Raw genomic sequence first — 25263 nt, forward strand, 5'->3', positions numbered from 1 at the left:
TTGAATAATTACGCGCTCTATTAACTGTCTCAGCTTACATTGCGAAGCGTCCATCATGTTCTTAGCAAAACTACATTATAGTTCGTTATTTAGTTTTATAAAATGAAATAATAACTACGGTAAATATAAAAAATAATTTGGAAAATCCAAAAGTGCACGCCTCATAATTTTTTTTTAATAAATATTTATTAATTATTATTTTTGTTTATTTAATAACAATTAAACCACATCGAATCAGACCCTGAAAAATGAAAGGGTTCTATTCCTGAGCATACTCAAGCGTAAGAGAAAAAAAAAGACTCGATTAGTAAAGTATTTCGGTCGCTATCGTGTTAACAAGAAAAAGGATCCGCACATACAGACACACGGACGTCCAAGACAGAACTTTTTTAAACTGTTTTTTAACTAGCTTAAATAACAAAAATGACATCAAAAATATCATGAACGTTAAAAATAGTGTTTTTTCTTAATATCTGTGTGTATGTATTATCTTACAAGTGCAATGTATGATACATAAAGACATTTTAAGTTTGAAAAATCAGATGTTTTGCGCGAAGTGACAGTAGTACCCACCTCAACGCTTCGCTTATGAGGCGTGCAATATACAGGCACAGATTATTATACGTACAAAAAATAACTTTTAAGGTCAGAAAAATATTTTTTTTTTTTGTGTAATTCGTTAGATATTAATAAATAAGCGAATCGAAAATAATTGGTAAGTACATACTTCAAGAGCCTTCAGCCTTTCATATTTTCCAAAAGTACAGAGTGAATCACTTCCAGTGCTTCTGCTATGAAATATTACAAAAGTAATTTTGTAGGCCTTTCTTGGCCGAGTTCCACAAAAACGTGTAAAATAGAAGTCACTTTGGTATTCCGGCCAGTGCGGCCGCTAATGGGGGTGTAGTGTACGAATACTTATAATAATATCTAAGTATTCTGAAGGAGTAGGATCTTGTATTTTTCTTTTCTTTACCTATTTTATCCGAAGCCCTTTCAAGAGAACTATAAGAGGTTAGCCCCTTATATACAAATAACTTTACGAATTTCATCGAATAGAAAATATAACAGCATGGGACTGTTTTTCAAGCTTTATAGTAAACTAAGTGCTAAAAGTTGTTTGTGCATTTAGACGTGGGAGCCGAGCGCGTTGTTCGGATCGGCTTCTAAAGCCGGCGAGCTGATCGACGGCAGAAAGTTACTTAGATTCCATATTCTTCAGTCTTTGCCTTCCTGTTTACGTACATTATTTGTAATTTTATTAATGAGTATAATTGGAGCGGTGTGTATACTACAGACTACTCAGTATTGTATAACATGATACATCATGATACGTGTAACTCTTTTGACTTATATTGTTTAGTGTATGTACGTGTATTTATGGAGTAAAATGAACTATTTATTAGTTTAAAGGTACACAATAGAGAGATAATATAAATAATATTAGTTATCATAGATTTTTAAAGACATAGCGAATTTTGGATGGTGATTCGGATTAGGTAGTTTAAATAACAATCAAATACCTCAGCTATATTATAGCTTCATGCTTCTAAATTTTAATATTTAAAGATAATAAATAATTAGTATCTCAATCAGTAATTTCCCAACAAAGGTAGGCTTCACGGCGAAGAATTCTTTCTAAGGTTTCTAAATTCCATATAAAAGGGAACCCATACTATATTGTTCAATCAATAATTGTCTTCCGCTTATGTGTAGACAAAATTAATAATTATAATTCATTCAATAATTCCCAACGCATATAACATTATGTTAGTTACGTCGTACGTACGCTTGGTATGTCTTAAAACTTAATGAGAGTTTTTTGGCTTTTGATACATTTTTCAGAAAATCGATCATTATTACACTGATATAATAAATCGAAGCATAAAATATGAAAGCAGTTCAATTGCGAGCTTTTAAAATTTACTCAAATAATTTAGAACGATTTCCTCCGAGAAGGAAATAAATCGTATTCCATCGAAGGAAATTATTCGAGCTGAGGTCCCAAACACAAAGCAGCGCCAGTTAAGACATTGGAATCATATTTGCCTCAAAAATACATTCGACTCAGATCTCTTGTTCAGAGCTGCGCTTGTAATGTTGAGGTTATTGTATAATGGCTTTATCCGATTTATATATGCACTTGCTATAAGATCCTTTTGTTCTTTCTAGACTGCAGTATCTCGTTAAGGTTTGTAAAATCAGGTTTTGATTATAGATTGTACTATAGTATACTTTTACTCAAAGAACTGATTTTATTTGAGTAAATGAATATAATTATTATATTATATGAATGACATGAAAATAAATGAAATTTTATAATTTGGAAAATCCAAAAGTGCACGCCTCATAATTTTTTTTTAATAAATATTTATTAATTATTATTTTTGTTTATTTAATAACAATTAAACTACATCGAATCAGACCCTGAATAATGAAAGGGTTCTATTCCTGAGCATACTCAAGCGTAAGAGAAAAAAAAAAGACTCGATTAGTAAAGTATTTCGGTCGCTATCGTGTTAACAAGAAAAACCGGCCAAGTGCGAGTCGGGCTCGCGCACAAAGGGTTCCGTAGCAGCAAATATAATAAATTACAGTTAAATCAACCTATCTCAAAAACTATAAGAGATACTTTGATCAAACCAAAAATCGTTGAAAGAGTTAATTAGCATGCATCACCTCTATTTTTTTTAGAATTTTATACCCCGTAGTTATAAAAATAGAGGGGGGGGGACATACTTTTTACGACTTTGAGAGCTGATATCTCAAAAACCGTTCACTTTAAGAAAAATGTTTTTTAGAAAACTTTATATCATTTTAAAAGACCTTTCCATTGATACCCCACACGGGTATGTACATCGAAAAAAAAAATTTCATCCCTCAGTTACATGTATGGGGGGCCCCACCCCCAATTCTTTTTTTTACTATTTAGTGTCATATTTTTGTAGCGGTTCATACAACACATATTCCCATCAAATTTCATCACTGTAGTACTTATAGTTTCCGAGTAAATCGGCTGTGACAGACGGACAGACGGACAGACGGACAGACGGACATGACGAAACTATAAGGGTTCCGTTTTTGCCATTTTGGCTACGGAACCCTAAAAAGGATCCGCACATACAGACACACGGACGTCCAAGACAGAACTTTTTTAAACTGTTTTTTAACTAGTTTAAATAACAAAAATGACATCAAAAATATCATGAACGTTAAAAATAGTGTTTTTTCTTAATATGTGTGTGTATGTATTATCTTACAAGTGCAATGTATGATACATAAAGACATTTTAAGTTTGAAAAATCAGATGTTTTGCGCGAAGTGACAGTAGTACCCACCTCAACGCTTCGCTTATGAGGCGTGCAATATTTGTTTCATTGATTTGATTTTGAATATAATATGGTATACATTGATCAACGTGTATAATTATCAAAAGTGGTTGTTGTATTGCAGTGTGTCGTTATGGGGCTTGTCGACCTTCCTGTGATGGCCTTCCATATCCGATAGTTTATATCCAAAATTATTGATTTTTCTATTAGTTACGGCAATTATAGAGCTGTTTACAAAACTTACATACAATATAGATAGTTTCATTAGAATGCTAACGTAAGAAAACAACTATATTTTTATTTAACAAGCTTCGTAGCAAAATGGTTAGCTTAAACTTGTTTACACTTTTTTTTGTTTATATTTTTTGAGTAGCAACAGACCGTAAAATATAAGCAATATACACGCACGCAAAGAAAGGATGATGATTCAATTATATAATAATAATTATTAATAAATAATGACCCTGATTCATTAGATACATTATAACGTTGTATTCGTTTATCAGACAGAATCTGATAACAACGCTCAAGCCTTCTGAAAATCGTTTGTAAATAATTACAACGGCGAATCACACCGAAAGATTATTATTCAAAATAAAATTTAACAATTCCAGAACTTCTAAAAGGGATGAGATAATATTATAAAAGGAACATTCGTTTGAAGTTATATTTAGAATCGCAAAATGAATGACGACTGAAATCTCAAACGCACGACAAATAATTAATTCGAGCGCCGAATCAAAAAGCGGGCTTTTGGTTTCAATTTAACCATCAAGTTGTCTGTAATTAATTGCTATATTACCAATTAGAAAGCTTTTCGGTCATGTATAAGGGTATAATTGTCAGAGCTGAGTAACTTATTTCATACATCAAAAGAAACGATGGACGGCCGCCTGACTTGAAAGGACCAGAAAAATATATAAATGAATAATTTTCACCGTAGTTGAATAGGACAACATAGTTGTTATCTATGCACTTATCTATGCATAATATATTTATTACCAATCAATAATATTATAATGAAAATGAATGGCCACAGTAGCTGGCTAGATACTAATAATAATTCTAAATTTAAATGTGTTCCTGTAAAACTGTAAATGCAATATTGTTCTCATTTTGAACAGGATGGATATTAAAATGAATTCACATTATGATACTGCTTGACACGGCGCGGCCATAAGTAGTGCTAAAGATAATTGAAATCGCGATATCGATAGTAATTAAGTGCGTGTAACAGAACATATTGTGGCGTCAGACGAGCCACGAGCCTCGAGCAACTTATTGGAAAATTAAATAATTGATTGCTTCCAGTCGCCGCGGCTGGCGGCTGCAATTTTCCGACTTGCAAAATTTCACAATGCTCCAACAATGGGCTGATAGTATATTGTGTAGCGTCGCAATTTCATAAGGTAATGTGAAAGTGAATAAGGACATCAGTTGATAATATTATAATGTTTTAAATGTGTTCAATATTATAATCTCATATGCATATTAGTTTAAGGAAAATTTAATAAACTTTGTTTCCTCTAAAACAAAACACAATCTGGACAGCACGAAATACGTAATAGATACTCTATTATAATATAAAATGTCAAAAATTGATAAGAAAAGAGAGTAGCCAGTAACTTTTACACTGCGAGTATACTTTGATGTATCTAAATATTTAGGAAGCTACAACTCGACACATTTACATTTTACCAGCTGGTGACATGTCTGTTCGCCTTTCCTTGTCACAAAATGAATATGAAATTCCTTTAGCAAGCTATTGTTAGATCACAAAGATTCGGCGGTGGTATTGATGTCTGTCAGAGCTCGCGTTACAAGAGCCACATCAAAGGGCGCGCGGGCGGTGACAGGGGAAGCTATCGCTAACGACGGCATTCGATACTTTTCCGCAAATATATAAAATGCTATCAATGGTATTTGTGTTTTACTTTTCGTGGAATGAATTATTGATATTATTGTTTTTGCCTCTTTTCAGAAGTAATATTTATATATTTTAAATAGAAAGGATTCCTGTAATCGAATCAGATGACATCATACACAATCAAAAATCGTGTCCCTTCGTCCAGCATACTCACCACAACTTACCATGGAATCCTGATATTTCATGAATGTCAAAAAACTGTTCTGAAATAGTGCTAAATAGTGCCCAAAGGAAAAAAATAGTGCTCTTGTACTTGCGAAGTTATAGCCATAGTTCGATGAGTATGCTGGACGAAGGTTTCGCCCAGCATACTCACCTCCGTCCGGAGAATCTGTATACGCTTCAAACATAATTCATACTTCAAAAAATAGTTCCCAAATAGTGCCAAACGGTGCCCAAAAAGAAAAAACAGTGCTCGAATAACTTCGGAGTTACAGGCTTCGTTCAGTGAGTATGCTGGGCGTAGGTTCTACGCCCAGCATACTCACCTCAGTGCGCGAATATCGAACGAGCTATAGGAACAATTTACGTCTCAAAAAATTGTGCTTGAAATAGTGCCCAATATCAGTCCAATTTTTGCTTGACTTTTGACCTAGAAAACCATTAAATTTGATTGTAAACTTCTACATACATTACATTGAGTACAGTCGAATACAATATTATTAACTTTCTTTCTAACAATTTTTGTCTTGTGTAAATTATTTGTTTTGTTATATTGTCTATGTAAGGGAGTATTTACTTTAGAATCGCAATATTATTAATTACACATTATTTTAATAATACTTTATAATAATATGATTAAGCCTTCGCGCGTCGCATGGGACCCCGGTAGCTAGGAACAATGATTTTATATATTTGTCTAGATCACGGCGCTTGAAGGATTAAGATATCAAATGAAGTAAATCATGCATGAAAAATAAAGTTGCTGTTATTAATGCTTACATTACAACTGACAAAATTATTCAAAATAATCATTTTCCGGATCAAGGACGGTACCACAACGTTTACGGAATTGACCTGTATTCCTCATGTGATAAAGTTCAATATAGTGTGGCAGTAATGGATGCACGTACGGTCAATAGGTATGGGGCTTACGACGCGCGGCGCCCGCGACGCTAAACATTTTTTTATATATGTATATTATATACAATATTAAAACTACAATTTTTTCTATTTACATTGATTATATTATGAATGTTAACAAAAGCTGTGAACTAGTTAACTAGAATTCTGATTACTTTGGCCCTTTAAATAGTAATAAATAACGTAAGTAATTAAAAATGTTTTTTATTGCTAAACCTTTCATTGATGAAACTATTGGAAAGAGTTTTAAAAATTTGTATAACTATGTCACAGTACTAGTTTTGACTGGTTATAAGTTTTGCCTGCAACATATATACAAAAAGAAACTGTATAATTTCCTTTTTACAATTTTTCAAGATATTAATTTTATTGGCTGCAAATGACTGTTTTTATTCAGACAAACACACAATGCAATGAAGTAATAGACTTCATTTACGCTTAAAGTTTCATTCATTTATTATTATTTATAAAATATATAATAATGCATTTAATCGAAAGTTTTTGACATGTGAGAAAAAACCATAATTATTTCCAATAACATGAAGTCTACAATTAGAAAGTTTAATATTTTTGTCCAAAAACATGTGTCGACGACTGTACCCCATTTTACGTTAGTATGTAGAAGTTTACATTAAAATTTAATGGTTTTCTAAGTCAAAAGTCAAGCAAAAATTGGACTGATATTGGGCACTATTTCAAGTACAATTTTTTGAGACGTAAATTATACCTATAGCTCGTTCGATATTCGCGCACTGAGGTGAGTATGCTGGGCGTAGAACCTACGCCCAGCATACTCACTGAACGAAGCCTATAACTCCGAAGTTATTCGAGCACTGTTTTTTCTTTTTGGGCACCGTTTGGCACTATTTGGGAACTATTTTTTGAAGTATGAATTATGTTTGAAGCGTATACAGATTCTCCGGACGGAGGTGAGTATGCTGGGCGAAACCTTCGTCCAGCATATTCATCGAACTATGGCTATAACTTCGCAAGTACAAGAGCACTATTTTTTTCCTTTGGGCACTATTTAGCACTATTTCAGAACAGTTTTTTGACATTCATGAAATATCAGGATTCCATGGTGAGTTGTGGTGAGTATGCTGGACGAAGGGAGACCAAAAATCGCATTAGACGAATACAAAAATATAGAATGAAAGTTTCGTTTATTACGAGAGAATATGTTGGGTTGTTTCTTCAAATGATTTTAATCACGTAGACCAAAGTCCAAATGGGTCCCGAATATAAATAGTATTTTATATCGAGCTTTGAACAAACGTCGTAAAATTTTGATAGAAACTCGCCGTAATTGAGTCACGATTCCAATTATCCCGGCTTCCCTTCCTTTCGTATCATTCTACTTCAATAGAATTTGAATAAGTTCAGCTATTCGCATCCGTCACAACTCACAATGTACAAGGTCATCTTTCTATTATACACTTTTATTAGGAACCCGTGTTTCGAATTAGGTGCTACAACTTTCGGTTTCAAATAAAATAAAGATTAAGTAAAGCAACAAATTAGTAACAGATTAACCTGCATTCACCCAAATTAAAGCTGCATCATACTCAATTAATCATACATCATATTTAATGACCTGGTACCGATTTCTAAGGAACGATTCGAGCAAAAAAATCATTTGCGGATTTTAAACGCGATTAATCCCGATTTTTTATCCCGACGTCTCGCACAGTTTGGAGAGAGCGTGGCCACGGGGAGGCTAAACACCCGATGGCAAACTGTACATCAAAAAACTATTATACCAATATAGCACATAGGTAATATTATATTTTGATCATAACAGAAAATCGGTAAAGTCGAATTGAATTCCATAAAGTTGAAAACTGTCAGTCCCCGGCGCACTCCACTGCTCCAACTATCGACAGATCCGCCGCGTCCGCAACTCATCTTAAACTTTATTCCCAGAAACTATTTTCAAGTAATATGAAGTTTAATTAAATATTAACAATATTTTTGAAGGTAACATCAGAATTTTATAAGTGGTTAAAATTATTTTATCGTTAAGACATGTACTAGTAAATGTCGCAGCCATTTGGTTTAATATGTTATTTGATGGAATGACTAGCGCGTTATATTTTATTTGAATGTCTAAATAATGGTAATGCATATCCATATTGTGCCGTCTTCTTAACTAATTCATCACAAAGCCTGCAGCCCGCAGTAAAGATGTGGTAGAGAGGCCGCAGACTCGTGAAAGTATCAATAAATTCGAGCTGTTCGAACACACGACAAACTTTATACATTTTGTAGGAAAATAAGCAGCAAAGTGCCTTCCGACAATGTTAGTATCAAACTTTGTTTTCAACTCGCGATCGTTTTCTTGTGAAATTTTAAGTTTATTTTTAATATGAGAAGTTTGCTTTAATAAAAATATTTTATTATGTGAGGAACGTTTTTGGAGTTCAGCTGTAGTGTATTTTATGTAAAAGATAGCAGCAGTGTAAACTTTTGAAATATTAAAAGCTCACAAATTTAAGCTTTCCAGTGAGTAGTTGTTATGTATTATGTTATCATTACCTACTCCTAAAGATGTATTCATAAGATCGCATCAGGCGTTTCTTTCAAAACCTTGTGTCCAAAGCAAACGAACTGACATAAACGAACTACATATTATATAATACTAGTTATAAATGCTATAACATAATATCCTGAATTCAAAATGAGTAATATTTTTGAAAACATGATATATTCGTCATTCCCATTATTATAATAATGAAGACATTATAAAAATATTCGAAACTTCGTGTGAGGCAGTGGATGCACATTGCACAATGTCGGTCGAACAGCGCCGCTCGTTATCCGCGAGGTGGCGCTGTGTTGCTCTTACAGGAACGGATTTAACCGTTTTGGAGGCTTAACATTTAAACCTGAAAATGTAAGGAGCTGTATTTGTATGCTCACAGCATTGATATGTAATCTACTATTGAGAGACTGTTGATAAAAGTAGTACTTAGTATTTAAATAGTAGATAGTTAATAGGTAGCAGCAATGGTAGCAGCAGTTTTCGTGTGGCAAAAAAAATCTAGTAAACTATAAGTATGATCATATATTTGGGTCGCAAAAAGAGTTAAATGTTTCGTCGTCGAGTGCTGAGAAATCATTGTGTTTTTTGCTAAACGTTTGAAATGTATTTTCCAGTGTCTTCAGTTTTGAAAGAATAATATTTTATATGACATATTTATTGCTGTAGCTTTGTGGCCCCAGCTCGCGCACGTCGCAGCGTCGGCAAAGCCTTCAAGAAACTTGTAATGATGTCTCATTACTTTGTTTCAGACTAACTCTACAGATCTTTCATATGGCATATAAAGATGTATGACTCAATTTGAACCGTATATTCGATACTTAAGGTTCAAAATGTTGGAAAATGTAAACTGTGAGGAATGAGTAGGTTTAGCTTAATGAGCGTGACTTATCACATGATATTAAACGCTTGGCTGTTTAATTTAAATGTTTCATACAGTACGAATGTCTCGTCTATTTTGTTATTCAACTTGTTTCTATCAGTGTTATCAAAGAAACATAGCAAATGAAATTAGATAATTACTTTACGATTTCATTCAAATATTTTATGAGTCTATTGTATTAATATGGTCTATGAGAGTTTGATATTGCAAATATAATTTAATTATATTATATTTGCAATATCAAACTGTTGTATTATATGGAATTAAATATTTACTGTATTAAATAAACGATCGAACGGTTTTTCTTTTTACATAAACGCCAGCCATCCAAGTAGGTACCTAAATACTTTCTAAAATAGTAAAAGGGTTTTTCTAGGTGATATATGCAAGCAAATTTAGGCGAAGTTTTCCGTACATAAAAAATTACAATAATTTATGAAAACAACAAAAAATACATACCTATAGCAAACATTAATGAGTAAAGAAAGCGTATTTACAAAAGATATCATAATGAAAATCGATCTCCAATCCAATACTAATCTAAAACACAAACAATAATTTGTCCAAGTGCGTCTCTGGTTGTGAATCTAGTTACTTTGTTACGGAGGTTCAGTAAAGTTTCATTTATAAACTAATTCAAACTAGCCTCTTGCCCGCGAACTGTAGCATTTTGTCAGTTGACATAATATTATCTCAAGCAAGCATATTATATATCCTCCTAAAATAAGATTTAGTAGATATTATGAATTAGCATTGCAAAAATTTATGCTTGTATTTGAAAATTGTTCAAACAGCGTCTACGTATAAAGTGTTTCTCTCATCCGCAAATTGAGGTACGAGCTGCTACCTACAGCTTACCTACAGATTAAACAAAATGTCTATTGAGTATGAAACATAACAGCGCTCTAGTGTTTTCTTAAGTTGTAAAAATGTGTTTCATTTCTACTCACATCCACATTATCAATATTTTCTTTCTATATTAATATAATATAGTGACGGGTTTAATTTATTATTGTACAAAATATTTAAACCACTTAAATTTCAAGGGTTTTCTTTTCCATTGGAACAACAGAACCCTGCTAGCAAATTCCTGGCACAAGAGATAGCAACTGAGCAAGATTAATGTTCAGTAAACATCAAATATTGAAACGGCGCGAATCAAATAAAATATGAGCAGCGTGACGCGGGGCTCGTGACGCGGGGCATCGTTTGTTTCGAGCTGACGGAATCACGCGAAATGAGCGTGACAGCTGCCTGCCTGCTGCTGGACCACATTACGACATTCTTTATGGTATAAGGATTAAATGTTATTTAAGTTATATGGAAGAAACTGACACAAATTAGATTATGGATATTCAGACATTCTATCTGTTGCAAAGTTCAGGTTACTATTTATTATCTAAGGTTTGAGGATATATACTATGTTTACGTTCCTATTATGTTCTTAAGTAGGTAATAATTAATAAATAATCGCAATAAGTATTATTAATACAGAGTTCAGATGTTTTTGACTGTCTTTTATGTCTAAATAGAGATAGAAACAATTCAAAACTGTTATACAAAAGATCTAATAAATGTTTCAGGTTGCAAAGTGCGTAACAATGCAAACAATGAATTAATTAAATTCGTATTTCAATACAAACAACGTGATTGATATCGTTGTGATATTGAAAAGCGTCGCTGCGAAGTATAACGTACATTGGTAGTTGTGAAATCATTTAAATTTTGCCGATAATCAGATATCACAAACTATCCGATCCGAGAATCAGTTCCTATCGATAATCTATTCATCGGCTGAAATTAATCAACCAAATCCAGTGTTCATTTAAAATTACCTTAAGGTTTCAAAAATATCTAAATAGTTATGCGATATCAGCTTCATAAAAAATTAAGATACCTTTCTTCTGAATTCTGAAGTTTTCATTCAATAAAATACCTACATGATCTGCGTCGTGCCATGGGTCGTACCAAAGATTACTACATAGACTTTACGGCATCGTTTTAATAATTTATAATAATTTATTTATTAATAGAACATCAGAGGTCCACTTGTAAGTTTTAAATCGTCCCAAATAAAAACTCAGAACTTTCAATTTTTGAAGTGAAAACTTCTTTAGCGGCGTTGAGCACTTTTTCTGTAATGGGTATGAAATCTTAAACTCGCGTCAGGACACGTGACCTGATCGAAAAAGCGTAAGACGGATGGATATATCAAACATGCTCAACGTTAATAATCAAGTTTTCACTTCTGCCGGCACTCCCGGAGTGCAACCCGTCTTTTTTAGTTCAACTAGAGGTAGGTACAAGTTTTTGTAGAGTCTAAGTTCTATTCCAATTTTCTGGTTAAATTAATATCAAGTCTTTGGAATCTAAATCTTCAAATTTGTCGCTGTTTCTGGTCTGTATCGGTCAAAGGTTTCAACTTTCAACAAAAATGTTGTAATTCTGCAGTGTAACCGTTGAGTAGTGTCGCGAATCGAGGACAGGCGATATTATTAACACGTTAGCAGACGTCCCGCTTTGCCCCACTTACATTCAATCAATACTTCATTTTATTGATGAATGAACTTATAACTTTTGGCTTAAGTTGATAATTCAGTTTTTTTGCAACAGCCTACAAGTGCATATAGGTAGTGAATTTACGTAAGTCACAATATTGTGTGAAGTATGAAGTTTCAGTTATAGTTAAAAGTTTACTAATTATTTTTAATCGACATAATATCCTGTGTCAGTTCGTAGAGCGTGTTTGGTGATTTCATCATTTATTTAGAAATAGAACTAGTATTAATAAATGACGTCAACACAAACGAGAATATTGAATAAAATACGAAATGTAATACACAGACAAAGAGTGACCATTTAGTTTTAAAACACGGGCGCCATTATTTGAAGTTGTAAGTCGTCTAATGATCCCGTAATCACCATTTGGTTGTGAACAACTGCGAGAGTCACTTCCTCATTGTGTCCGACTCTATTGTTTTAATAATGTTTCTCACAAAAGGACTTCTACGTTTGTATGAAGCTGCCTCATTATACGTCATTTTAAGAGCTTCGAACTTGCTAGCCCGGCTCGTGGTCACTTGATCGGCTTTTGATTATTGACAGTAGAGTTCGTAGTAGACTAATTGTTACTTTCTAGGTGTGATTTCTAATAGGTACCTTATTACCCGGACTCGGACAAAAACTTTCACCTCTTTAAAGAAAGTAGCCCATATGCGACCCGGTTCTCCGACTGTTTTTATTCCAAATTGATTTATTAGTATGGATACTACATGTCGGTGAACGCTGAATGTCTCCAGACTGAAATACTGCCGCATTTATCACATGCTGCATAATTTATACACTCGCGAGTTTCTGACGCCTGTAAGTAAGTGTTACAAACGACGGATTCAATAAATCCTGATTTATTGAATCCGTCTGATAAGTCTTTCTTTCAATATTAAGTATAAATTTGAAAGTAAAAATATTATGTATTTCTCATGTAAGCAAAAAATAATGCGTGCGACATCGAAATTAGATGCCGTGATTAGTTTTCATAACATTATGGTAAATGCAGACTTTAACTCTCCCTGTAACGTAACGTAACGTAAAAGTAACAAAGATACATCTTTGTGTCCATAAATATCCATACTATAGGTTTATAGTATTAGTAGATACTAGCACTAACTGCCGTAACAGACGGCTATTGAGATTTTTCAATTCGACCGGGTCTCGAAGTTAAGACCACTCCAAAACTTTTCCAACTTGTCACTGCATCAACAGGAATAGTCGCTAATAACGAGATGATAAGCGTAAGATGAGCGCTGAGAGATGAATATTTAGCCGAGACTGTAGGAGATTTGCATCTAATTGAACGTCTTGAGATGCAATTCTGTTTCTGTGAGCATCTGCACTCTGCAGAGTGTTCATTATAGAGATTATGTGCCTGTTAAGAGTGATATATTTGGGTATTCATTATTGTCTTCGTCCGCGGTTTAACACATATTATGCACTCTACTTTATTGTACAAAAGTCTTACCATACAATTTTATCCACTATGTTAGACTTTCAAGTTTCTTATATTGCAAGAAATATCTACCTGTATAGAAAAATACCTGCGTATTGCCAGAGTATTGCGCTCTTTTAATGTTCTGAGTTTTTGCTTTTCAATATGCGGATGAAATATCATTAATGTTCACAAAATACCAGTTAACCTAATATCGCTGAAAACTAAAAAACTATGAGGTATTTCTCAACTTCTTTGACAGAAAGTTATATTAAAGACATTACCGTAGTAAATTAGTTATGTGAATAAAGTATGTGTATTGGTCCGGGAGCCAGCAGCAGATTTTATGACCAAGTTCCTCTCAGGCGGTAATTAGTAAAATGCATCAAAGTATAGTATTATGAAGCCTCGTGAACGTCAGCTGGAGCTCGGTTGGGGGGAAGAGCGGTTGTAGCCTCCCGTATCAGCTGACGGTTTTTCCACCAAGATACAGCCAGCTGACATATATATTTATCCACAGTTACATATAAGCTATCATCAGGTAAATTTTTGTTTGAGAGGAAATAACGGAAAATAAATTTTTCTTTAAATTTAACTTTCATGTTCGAGACACCAGCTGACGTATAATACACCATGTTGTAACCAGCTGACTATTTTTTTTCGTTGAGATATTGGGTTAGCTACAATTTTACAAATTTTTAGCTGAGAGGAAATGAATGAATGAATGTATTTTTTTTCCTATGTGCGTGGGAGGCTACAACCGCTCACCCCCCCAACCGAGCGCCAGCTGACGTTCACGAGGCTTTATAATACTATACTCCCATGCGTCTGACGAATTATCTCTTGAGAGGAAATAGTTAACCAAATTTGCACCTGGCTCCCTAACCATATTGTGTACTTCGGTGACACTTTGCGGTCAAAGTACAGCTTACAGCTTCCGCCATTATTAATTATTGTTATTAATTGTTGCATAGAATATTCTTTAATTATTATTTTTAATCATAAGCAGTAAAACGTATTTTTTTGTTAATAGATGCAAAATAGCATTTACTTTCATCTGAAATTTTTATTTCTTGGTAGTTACAAACATACGCATAAAATAAATTAAAACATGAACAAAACCTATAAACTGTTAAATTAATATAAATCAAGTGGTAAATAATACAATTAATGATTGCTAAATATTATTTATAGCTCTCACCAAACATATTTTACGCAATTATTACTGCAAGTGTTATTTGTTTTTGATTAACAGTACATATTCACAACGTTTGCACATTAAATCATATAAAGCATAATTTTGCTATTTGTAATTAATTGCTGAACACAGTTGCGTATACGAATAGCTCGAACAATATAAATACCTAGGTATACTAAAAATACGGAGTCTACTTTTAGGTAAGATTTTTTTTAAATAAGACGAAGATTGAAACGAAAATATACCTATTATGTAAATGCAGTTGAACATAATATCGATAGAGAAGCTAATCCGTTATTTAGTTCCATGCAGCTTCAAGTGGGTCAATGCACATAGATTAAAGAGTTCGCAGTGCTCTGCATTCTTTAAATTTGTTATTAATTTATAATATTATGTATATTGTATATTGTATTTGACAAATTGCTTTCTTAGTAATTAAATACCATTGTAGGAAAAATATGTAATTATGTTGGTGCAGGCATGAAAACAAAAAGAACAACAAAGCAATAGCAAATCTTAAAAGAAATTGTTCCTGTGTCATTAAAGTTATTAATTACTTTTGTTTGCTGTATAATTCAAATTTCACTATTTAGGGCTGATTTTTCAATGATTGGATAAAACTTATTCGTTGAATAATGTATAAAACTACCATTTTAAAAACGTATTCTAATTGCCCGTATTTGACAGTTTACGTGACATTTTAATATTTTCGTGTAATACTTTATTGGACGGATAAGTTTTATCCAAGCATTGAAAAATCGGCCCTTACACGATTTTATGTGGGTTAGAGAGCCGTGTTGTATTATCGCTGTATTCGACTACGTTTCATAAATAGTTGCAAATAAAATAATTTGGTAGTCTAAGTCGATTATATATATTTCAAAATAGGCACGAGAAGAGATGAAGCTACGACCAAAACATTAAAAATATGATAAAAAAGCTAGTATAGTAATTATTAAATAGCATGCAATACAATCTTTTTTATTGCAATCCCAGAAATGAAGCAGGCGTTTCACTTGACGGTAGGTGATAGTCGTTGACCATGACAATTCACAGCATTAAGAACACTGCAGGCGTATTACCGGGTGTAAGGCTTAAATAATAATCATAATTGTATTTAACCAATACCTACCATTCATTTAATGTTCATTCAGTTACAGTTTTTCAGCAACGCCTCTACGCCATTAGTCTATGTCATGGTGAATCAATAGCAGGTGAACGACCGCAGCGTGCGGAACCAAGGGCGCCCCCCTCCCGCGCTCCCCCCCACCCTGCGCCCCTCGCCGCTCCGCCATGGCAGCCAAGGTTGGCGTCTGGCGCCACGGCGGCTGCGGACCTTGGCCAGGGATGCTGGCTGCTCTTGGAATGGAACCAACGGCTTTATTGCACGCGCTATTTTTAGTTATTGAGGTTCGGATGTTGTTCGGTGATTTGACATTTGTGGAGATTACTTTTACTTTTATTTTTATTAAGTCTATTCCATCAACAATTTAGCAATCCACCCTTTTATAATAATGAAATGAATTTATTTGTCCAGTAAGTTGTTCCATGAATTATATAGTTCTTATCAATTGTTGGTAAAAAATTATCTTCATTCGTAAGTTCAGCTATCTTACGTATAAAATGTATTCTGATTGCAGAACATCTCGCAAAACTACGTGCTTTAAAAGCAACATTTGTAAAGAGCGTACAGTAATTAGTTACTTTGTTTCAGGAAATTGAAAGTTTCGATTCCTGGAGAGGAAAGAGGTTCTCCCCCCCTCGTAACAAGTTCACTCAGTGTGCGAGAGGTGACATTCTGTTAATGTGTACACAATCCAATGAACAAGAACACACTGTTAATGTTGTTTAGATTTACACAATATTATGTATTAATTAGTTTTATTTAAGTAGCCAACTGTAAAGATTCGAGTTAATCGGTTATTAGTAATATTAAAATACCAGCAGCTGTACGCCGTGGTTTTACCTGCATTCGCATCTCCGCTCCTATTGGTCTTAGCGTGATGATATATTATAGCCTATAATATTATGTTGATACGACCTGTTAGTACTTAATCTTCATGCAAAATTTGATGTAAATCCATGATTTAGGTATTTTTTGAGTTTATCCCTGACATAACTACATACAGACAAGCAGGCAAAAATTCTAAAAGCTATATTTTTGGCTTCGATATAATTGTAGATCACGCCCCAAGTATTCTTAAAAAAAATATGTAGAGTTACAACTTGGCTACGATATTATTATACGTATAGATAGACAAATATAATATTTACTGTAAAAAGCTCTGTTAGCTTGAAGTCTGCTTGAAAATGATAATTTCTAAGAATATAGCCAGACTTGTAGAGACCGTCTGCAAATTTTCATAGGCGGCAGTAAAAGCTTACCACAGGCGACCCACATTAATACATAATACAAAATACATTATACACGCTAATTCATACACCAGTAAACACACACACACACATACATATGCACACAAACTTTAGCACGTCTTATAATAGTAACTCCAAATTGGAATTATGTTCCGCGAACGGTTTCCGCATTTACCGTCATATATTTCCAAATAAAAAGAAAGCAAATTCATGTTGAGAAGGATCGATCCAAGAGGCTTAGGATTATAATTCGTGTAGCGATAGCAACAAAATCGCAACCCAACTCGACACATGCTCACGGTACCTACAGACGTGTGTAGAAATAAGAAATAACGTACAGTTATTGATAAATTGTTTTGTGCGTGTCAGATACACGTTCCGTTCGATGTGTTGTTGGATGTGTTATATAAATTGAACGACCCTTATAATATCTAGTTATTAAATTATTAAAAGGACATTCAGAATGATGTAGAAAGACGGAAATAATGATTTGTCTGTTGTACCACTAACCGCACGCTGAATCTTTGCAAACTCATTAGTAAGTAGATACAGCACCACACACCTACATCATCACAGATTACTAAAAAGTTCCTACTACGTAACCTATATTTGAAATTCAAATCCATAAACATCTACACACACGGAGAAGTTTATCTCAAAAGCTACTCGAAAACTATAACTTATTCCCATAACAATGGAGTTCAAACTAAGTTGCAGCTCGGAGCTAGCAGCAGAACTTCAGAGAATAGCACTAGTATTTCAATTGGTAATTTTTCCAGCAAGGGGTAGTGCGGGTCGAGGGCCCTTCATCCTTCTCGTAGTAATCCTTTCTCAGGTTTTTAAAACGTTATTCATGGTATAAAACCTTCCTCATTGTCCTAATTCTGAAAGGCTAAGAGACGATAAGTTTTTTAATACTAAAAATAATTTTTTTTGTAGTCTTATTATATTATAAAACTTAGTACTAAAAGCTTACATAATAAATTATATAATAATTAATCGAAGAACTTAAAATTTTGTAAAAGTGACACATAAAAAACTTCAATCATCAGATTTTGATAAGTAAATAGCGCAAGGCTGATTGAGCTAAATAAATTTGAATTCCAATTAGATATTTGAATTGATATCAGCCTTGACGGTAGGTCAGCAGTTAATATTATATAAAAAAAAAATATTAAAATGTTAAAATATTTGCTCTACAAAACTCTATCCAAAAGTCTAAAGACGATAATTATTACTAGAGTTATTACGTCTTCAGTATTTCCTTTTAGGTTTAACTTTTAATACACATTGTTTGTATTGATATCCACAATTACATGCATATGAAATCTCATATAATCCCGTATGTAGAGGGTTTGACTTACACAACCCGGTGACCTTTGGCGGGATAATCGTGAAATGTTATGGATTTATGCGGGAAGTGCCCAAAGTTGTGTTCGGGGAACTGTTAGTTACGGCACAGATAATATACCACGCTATAGTTACGGCTTTGATTACTGTGTGCTTGAGTGTGTAGCTGGAATAGATTAAGAGGGAATTCTGATGGTAGATTTTAGTGATACATTTTAGAGCTTTTAGATTCGGGTTTTGATTAAAAGGAAAAAATGTTAAAAAAAATGCAATTGTAAAAATTTGTCGACGTTTAAGGACATCAAAAAATTAAGATCAATTAATTATTACCTACTTACATTAATTATTATTAATGGTACTTTCAGACGCATTTAAAACTTTCCCTTTTCGTACTACCTATATAAATAGGTAAATATACTTCAATATACATTTCAAAGCTCTACATGACAGTAAACACAAATAAAATGCAGCATTACAAATGAACTATATCTGCCAAATATCAGTCGATTGATTGCAGCGTGCAATTTGGCAGCGTGGCCGCGGCCGGCGCCGCCGCGTCTGACGCCGCAAGGTCACGGCTTCCGATGTGAGATACTGCGAGTTATGAACATTGAACAATTCTATAGTATACTTGATGTTTAACAATACTTGTATAACCTGCAGATATGTTCCATTTTCTGTCAGTTATGATGGGTATTAAAAATTCATTTCAATCAATTCATAAATTAATGAAGTAATTATGAAACAAATTTTTAAATATAAAGATTACTTATAAAATTAAAAATTTACACAATAAACAAATTTTCTCGAAAAAAAAAGTTAAAAGCACTTCTATCAAATTCGGATTTTTTTCTAGTGCAAAATAGTAACATGACAATAAGTATCTAACTGTAGCTCATTATTTCCAGGTCAGGAAAGGAAATCAATTTATTTTTTTTCTTATCCAAAAGCTAACCCAGGGATAACTTTTATCATCATAAGTTCCTTTTTACAAATTACTGCCATCAATTTTTCGAGTCTTTTGTGTAGCATTCAATAAAAAGGTCGCGGGTCGAAAATAATAAAAGAGAGATTTCCGATCATTTTATTGAACGTTTCGATTTAAGAAAAATAATCTTCTCGAAATTGTTCACGGGAAATCTTTACTTAAAACGATATTATTTTTCTTGCAACAAGAACTGATAAAATCAGAGGTTGTTTTGATTACTTCTGAGGGTTAAAAATCCAATAACTTTATTTATTTATTTATATAATTTAATCCAAATCCGCACAGCCTAACGTTAGCAACAAACTAATAAAAAAATGTATGCGTGTACTAGAGTACACACGTAAGAAGTGAAACTTCTTTATGACCTTAAAAATGTCACGAGTATGGCGTAACGCAAAAATGTCACGCGTACGGCGTAACGCAAAAATGTTACACTAAATTTTTGTCCAACCCCGATAAAGAAGTTTCACTTCAAAAAAATGTGTGCGTGTACTTCTGAGGGTTAAAAATCCTATAACTTTATTTATTTATTTATATAATTTAATCCAAATCCGCACAGCCTAACGTTAGCAACAAACTAATAAAAAAATGTATGCGTGTACTAGAGTACACACGTAAGAAGTGAAACTTCTTTATGACCTTAAAAATGTCACGAGTATGGCGTAACGCAAAAATGTCACGCGTACGGCGTAACGCAAAAATGTTACACTAAATTTTTGTCCAAACCCGATAAAGAAGTTTCACTTCAAAAAAATGTGTGCGTGTGCGTGTACACACGTAAGAAGTGAAACTTCTTTATGACCTTATTTTTCAAAAAATAATTTACTATATATGCAACTTTACAGAAATACGTCAAATCAAAGATGGCGCGTAACGGAAAAATATCACGCGTAACGAAAAAATGTTACACTTAATTTTTTGAAGTGAAACTTCTTTATCGGGGTTGGACAAAAATTTAGTGTAACATTTTTGCGTTACGCCGTACGCGTGACATTTTTGCGTTACGCCATATTCGTGACATTTTTAAGGTCATAAAGAAGTTTCACTTCTTACGTGTGTACTCTAGTACACGCATACATTTTTTCCAACCCCGATACAGAAGTTTTACTTCCATTACCCTTTCGCTATATCAGCTTCATAAAATTTAAATGGCACGAAATAATTGAACATCATAGAACCAATATACTAGTCCAGTGAAAGAGCTTAATTCCGCTAAAACGTTCAATTTTATAATTCAAGAGACCATAGTATTGCCGCGGAGGAAGGGCTTGCTCTAATCTTAATGAATCCGAAGCTTCGGTTTTAATTAATGCACCTTAGTCCTTACACGCGCCGCCTGGATGCTCTATATACGTGTTTCTATCTATCTACCTATAATCAGGAACGGCTGATCCGTTTTCAATAACTCGGCTTAGTTGAGATACTGGGAAACCATTTCAACACCTCTAGGTTATGTTGTGTTGTGTGGTGAGAATATATTAGGTATTATTGAAATTGAATGAAAATATAAGTAGCTTTTTTACAAGCAACTTTTTTTACTTGTATTAAATTTTAAAGAATTTTACCAGTAGTATTAGAAAGATTTATTTAAATGGGCGGCGTGTATCGCTTAACACCAGGCGACGCGTCTGCTCGTTTGCTATCCTATAGCATAAAAAAATGTTGTGTGGTTTTATGAAACCACGGTAAAAGTGAAACTGTTCGAACACTGCTTTGTGACACAGACCAAAAAGTTTGAGACGATGTAATAAAAATTTCACTTTAAAAAAAATAGCAATTGTGTGGCATCTAATACAAATTTCGTATTTTTATATTGTTAACAAGATAATCTCTACTTAATAAATATTTAATAAGTACACTTCTGGAATGCCAAAAGGCCATATTAACGAACAGACAAGCTTACTTAAGACATAAAGCTACCCGTGACTTATAGTCCCGGATTAATTACCCCGAGACAGGGGAGTGGGCAAGAGGAGGTAATCCGCAGCTTTAGCTTACTTAAAAATACGATGTCTTCCATATTATCGGTGGTTATTTGGCGGATAAAAAACTGTGGAATAACTTCGCAGCTTAATAACTACATGAAAGGTTTTTCTTTAAGAGTTATTTTATTTTTTGTTTTGTTGATTTAAAATTGATTCAATTTTATTTAAAAGTGAAACATGGAAAAGTTAGCATTAAAGTATTTCTCCTGTACATACGATACAAAGAATCAAAATTTTATATAACGTACATAATAATGAACAATACTCTTAATTAATATCTGAATTGTTTAAATTATATTTCGTTCCAGCCCAGTATAAAGGCTGTATTTGCTTACACATTTGTGTGGGCGGCGAGTGTGGCCAGCTACTGATAAGCGATGTTCCTGTAACGTAGCGGAAGGCGGTTAATGTTAACACGCTGTATTTTATCGTGTTTTTAACGATGGGTGAGATTTTAAGGAAGTCAAAAGTATTTTGAATATGTTGCACCAAGTTGTTGCTAAATATGAAATATTTAAACCTGTATTGATATTCAATAATGGTGACGTAATTATTACTTTTATACTAGTAATAAAGTTATGAAGCTACGAATGTGTGTTTTAATTGATACATTCTATATTATTTTTCTAAAAGATTAATTTAAGGAGAGAGTATTTTTCTGTTTAGTCTTTTCATGATATGTTTTCCTTTAATCCATACATATATAATTCGAATCATAATGTTTAAAAATAATAAACATAATCTCTTATATATAAAGCAAGTGAGTATTTAACGAAGTTTTTACATAAAAGAGGAATAAAGTAAAAATGTTCAACTCCCGCACTCTTTTTATTGTGTGGGGTTTAGCCACATTAGCAAACAAATATCGGTTAATAGCACCGTCACTCGAGTCTCACAGAGTTTTAAAGCTATCGAAAAGTTTTTATTTATATTTTAGTCATTTCAACCGAAAACATTTAATTATTTTTTGAATCAAATTACAACATCGATTACACGTATTTAAATACATTTATTTAAATCAGGATAGAGCTACGCTTAGTATTCTATAAAATACATTATAATTTCTAACCAACTTTCGCGCTTAATATAAACCCAAGTCGTTCGTCTAATTCACTGAATGTCGCAAGTCGATTGAAGCAAACTGCTTTGCAAAGAGGAATTTTTAAAAGTCAATCTCCATTGTACCCTCATTTTTTATCGCGACGGATTTACCGCTCGATTCAATCTTTACACAATTTATTATTTACCTAACGTTAACCCGAGGGGCTCCGTTTTATTAATGTCTGTAATAAAATTATCTTACATTTCATTTTTCATTTGAACTTTTTACATTTAGCACTTTTAGCGAGAACTATTTTAAACGAAATTGCTTTTCGTTTACACATTCCAATAGATAATAATTATTAAGATTCCTTTTACCACTCATTCAAATAAACGATTAAAGAGAAGATTTTATATAACATTGTTTAAAAAATAATGTAATCAGGTTTACGTAATCGTACACTCACTGCGTCGTACCCATTTGTTGTGTTCGTTTCGAGCGGCTAACTTCAGCAATTTGCGGCTAACGACCGAAAAAGATTCACTTTGTAACACACGACACGACACGACAATTTAATAACATATTCGCAAGCTGTTCCATTCAACTTTTGAACGAATTTCTGTAGTCTGTAATTTTACGTTCAAAAATCGAAAATGTTTAAGTTGACAGTCGCGTCTGCAATAACGTTCACAACTGCTACATATTCACATGAAAAATGATGAGTTAAGTGAACTGAGGATGATAAATAATGCATTACAGTTGGATTTTTAAAACTTTTTTTAGGTATTCCACACAAATATATGCTATATATAATATTATTAAGCTTTATTAGGCAATATAAAAATAGATTTAATTTAATACAATCTTGACGAAAATTGAACAAACCGCACCACGTAATACTTTTAAACAATAGCGGTCTAAAAAGGTTTACAGCTTATATAAATTCGGAACAAAATGTTATTAAAGCGGTGGTTAGAAACCGCTCCCTTTGAGAGCTTACCAAAGTTCCTCAGAGCGGTGTAGTGCAGGTGCTGACGTCGTTTATCTTCTTACAACTTGGTAACTGCAACTCTTTCTCTACTATACTTTCTCTGGAACAATTTTGCAACAAAGTTAGTGATGAAGTTTAAATGATATGTTGCCTTACATAATATAATGGTTATTACTTATTATATTTTTTACACTTGGAAGTTATTGTTGCAAAAGTATATGTCTAATTCAAACAATACATTATAAAATAAAGAGAACTATAATTTGGACCTCTTTAAGTCAAGAGCCAAATGCTCTATCAGTCTATCTTGTCAAATACCTGTTATTATGAATAAAAAAATAATAAAGTCTACTAGAAATATTATCAATTTATAGTAATAATTAATAAATATCCCATCTGTCTCTCACACTATAAACTGTAGAGTGTAGACACATCATTTGCACTGGACAAGGTTTGTCGGCGTCACTAGCGGCCGCTCTGCGCACTTGCCCCGGTGTAGTTTGTCCGGAGCTATTTATCCCGGAATACCCAAATGGCTAACAGTTTACGGACTTTTCAACGAATAAAATGTATATACATAGCGCTATGTTTTATGTACTTGTACACTTTAACACATTGACTGCCAGAGTAATAATGACGAAAATCACAAAAAAATTTTTTAGTGCCAATTGATGTTATAGGTCTAGATATATATAGTATTAAATTTTGGGTTCAATCGGACGCAGGGTTCCGTAGAAAATTAAAAAAAACTTCACGAGGTCACCGGTGCCCTACATGGCGTACAGAAATAATTAAGTTGATTTCTGTTCCAAGGCGCCGTGCGGTCACCTCTCCAGGCCTAAGCTCCGGGCACCCGTGCACCTCAGTCAAAGACAAAAAGATTAATTAAATTACTCGTCGATTTAACTACTCGTTTTATTTTTCTTCCTATTGTAATGCATTCACAACCATTTTTAAATAAATACGTTTGAATTAAGAAAAAAATTTATGTTCTGGGCATTTTCACGTTATTGAAGGTTTACCTTCACTAATTCAAAATATTCTTACGTTACATAGAAACCATGCGAAAGTATTACACCTGAGCGCCATTCCGGTCACTTAATAATAAGAAATCTACGGAAAACGCGTCCTACGGCGCGTATATCATCTCTGAAAACAGGTTTACCGTGAGGTCACCGGTGTCCTACGCGGCTCCTTAATAAAAGTCCGCTTCCGGTCACCGGTGCCCTACATGGCAGTCAATGTGTTAAGGTACAAAATTGTTCTGAAAAATACTATGTATATATTATAGCACTCTATTATTATTTTTTACAAGATTTTACTTGTATGAAAATGTTATTTATGTTAAAGCGTGATTGTATTACGTAATTAAATACTGATACAATATTTCTTAGACATCTTGACTCGACCAAAGTCGGTACAAGAATGACTCGCAACTGCAAACGACCGTTATTTATAGGACGATCAAAACAACTATTCGAGTGGCGTGACTGTGTGAGTCAGCGCAGGTGTTATTTGTGTTGTTTTGATCGTTATTTGGAATATAACTTGTAATTTTATTATTATTTGATAATTAAATGATTATTAATA

The sequence above is a fragment of the Colias eurytheme genome, chromosome 23 (assembly GCF_061535395.1).
Source record: "Colias eurytheme isolate Ceu_HAF_F1 chromosome 23, ilColEury1 Martin Lab GWU primary, whole genome shotgun sequence".
NCBI classification, from domain to species: Eukaryota; Metazoa; Arthropoda; class Insecta; order Lepidoptera; family Pieridae; genus Colias; species Colias eurytheme.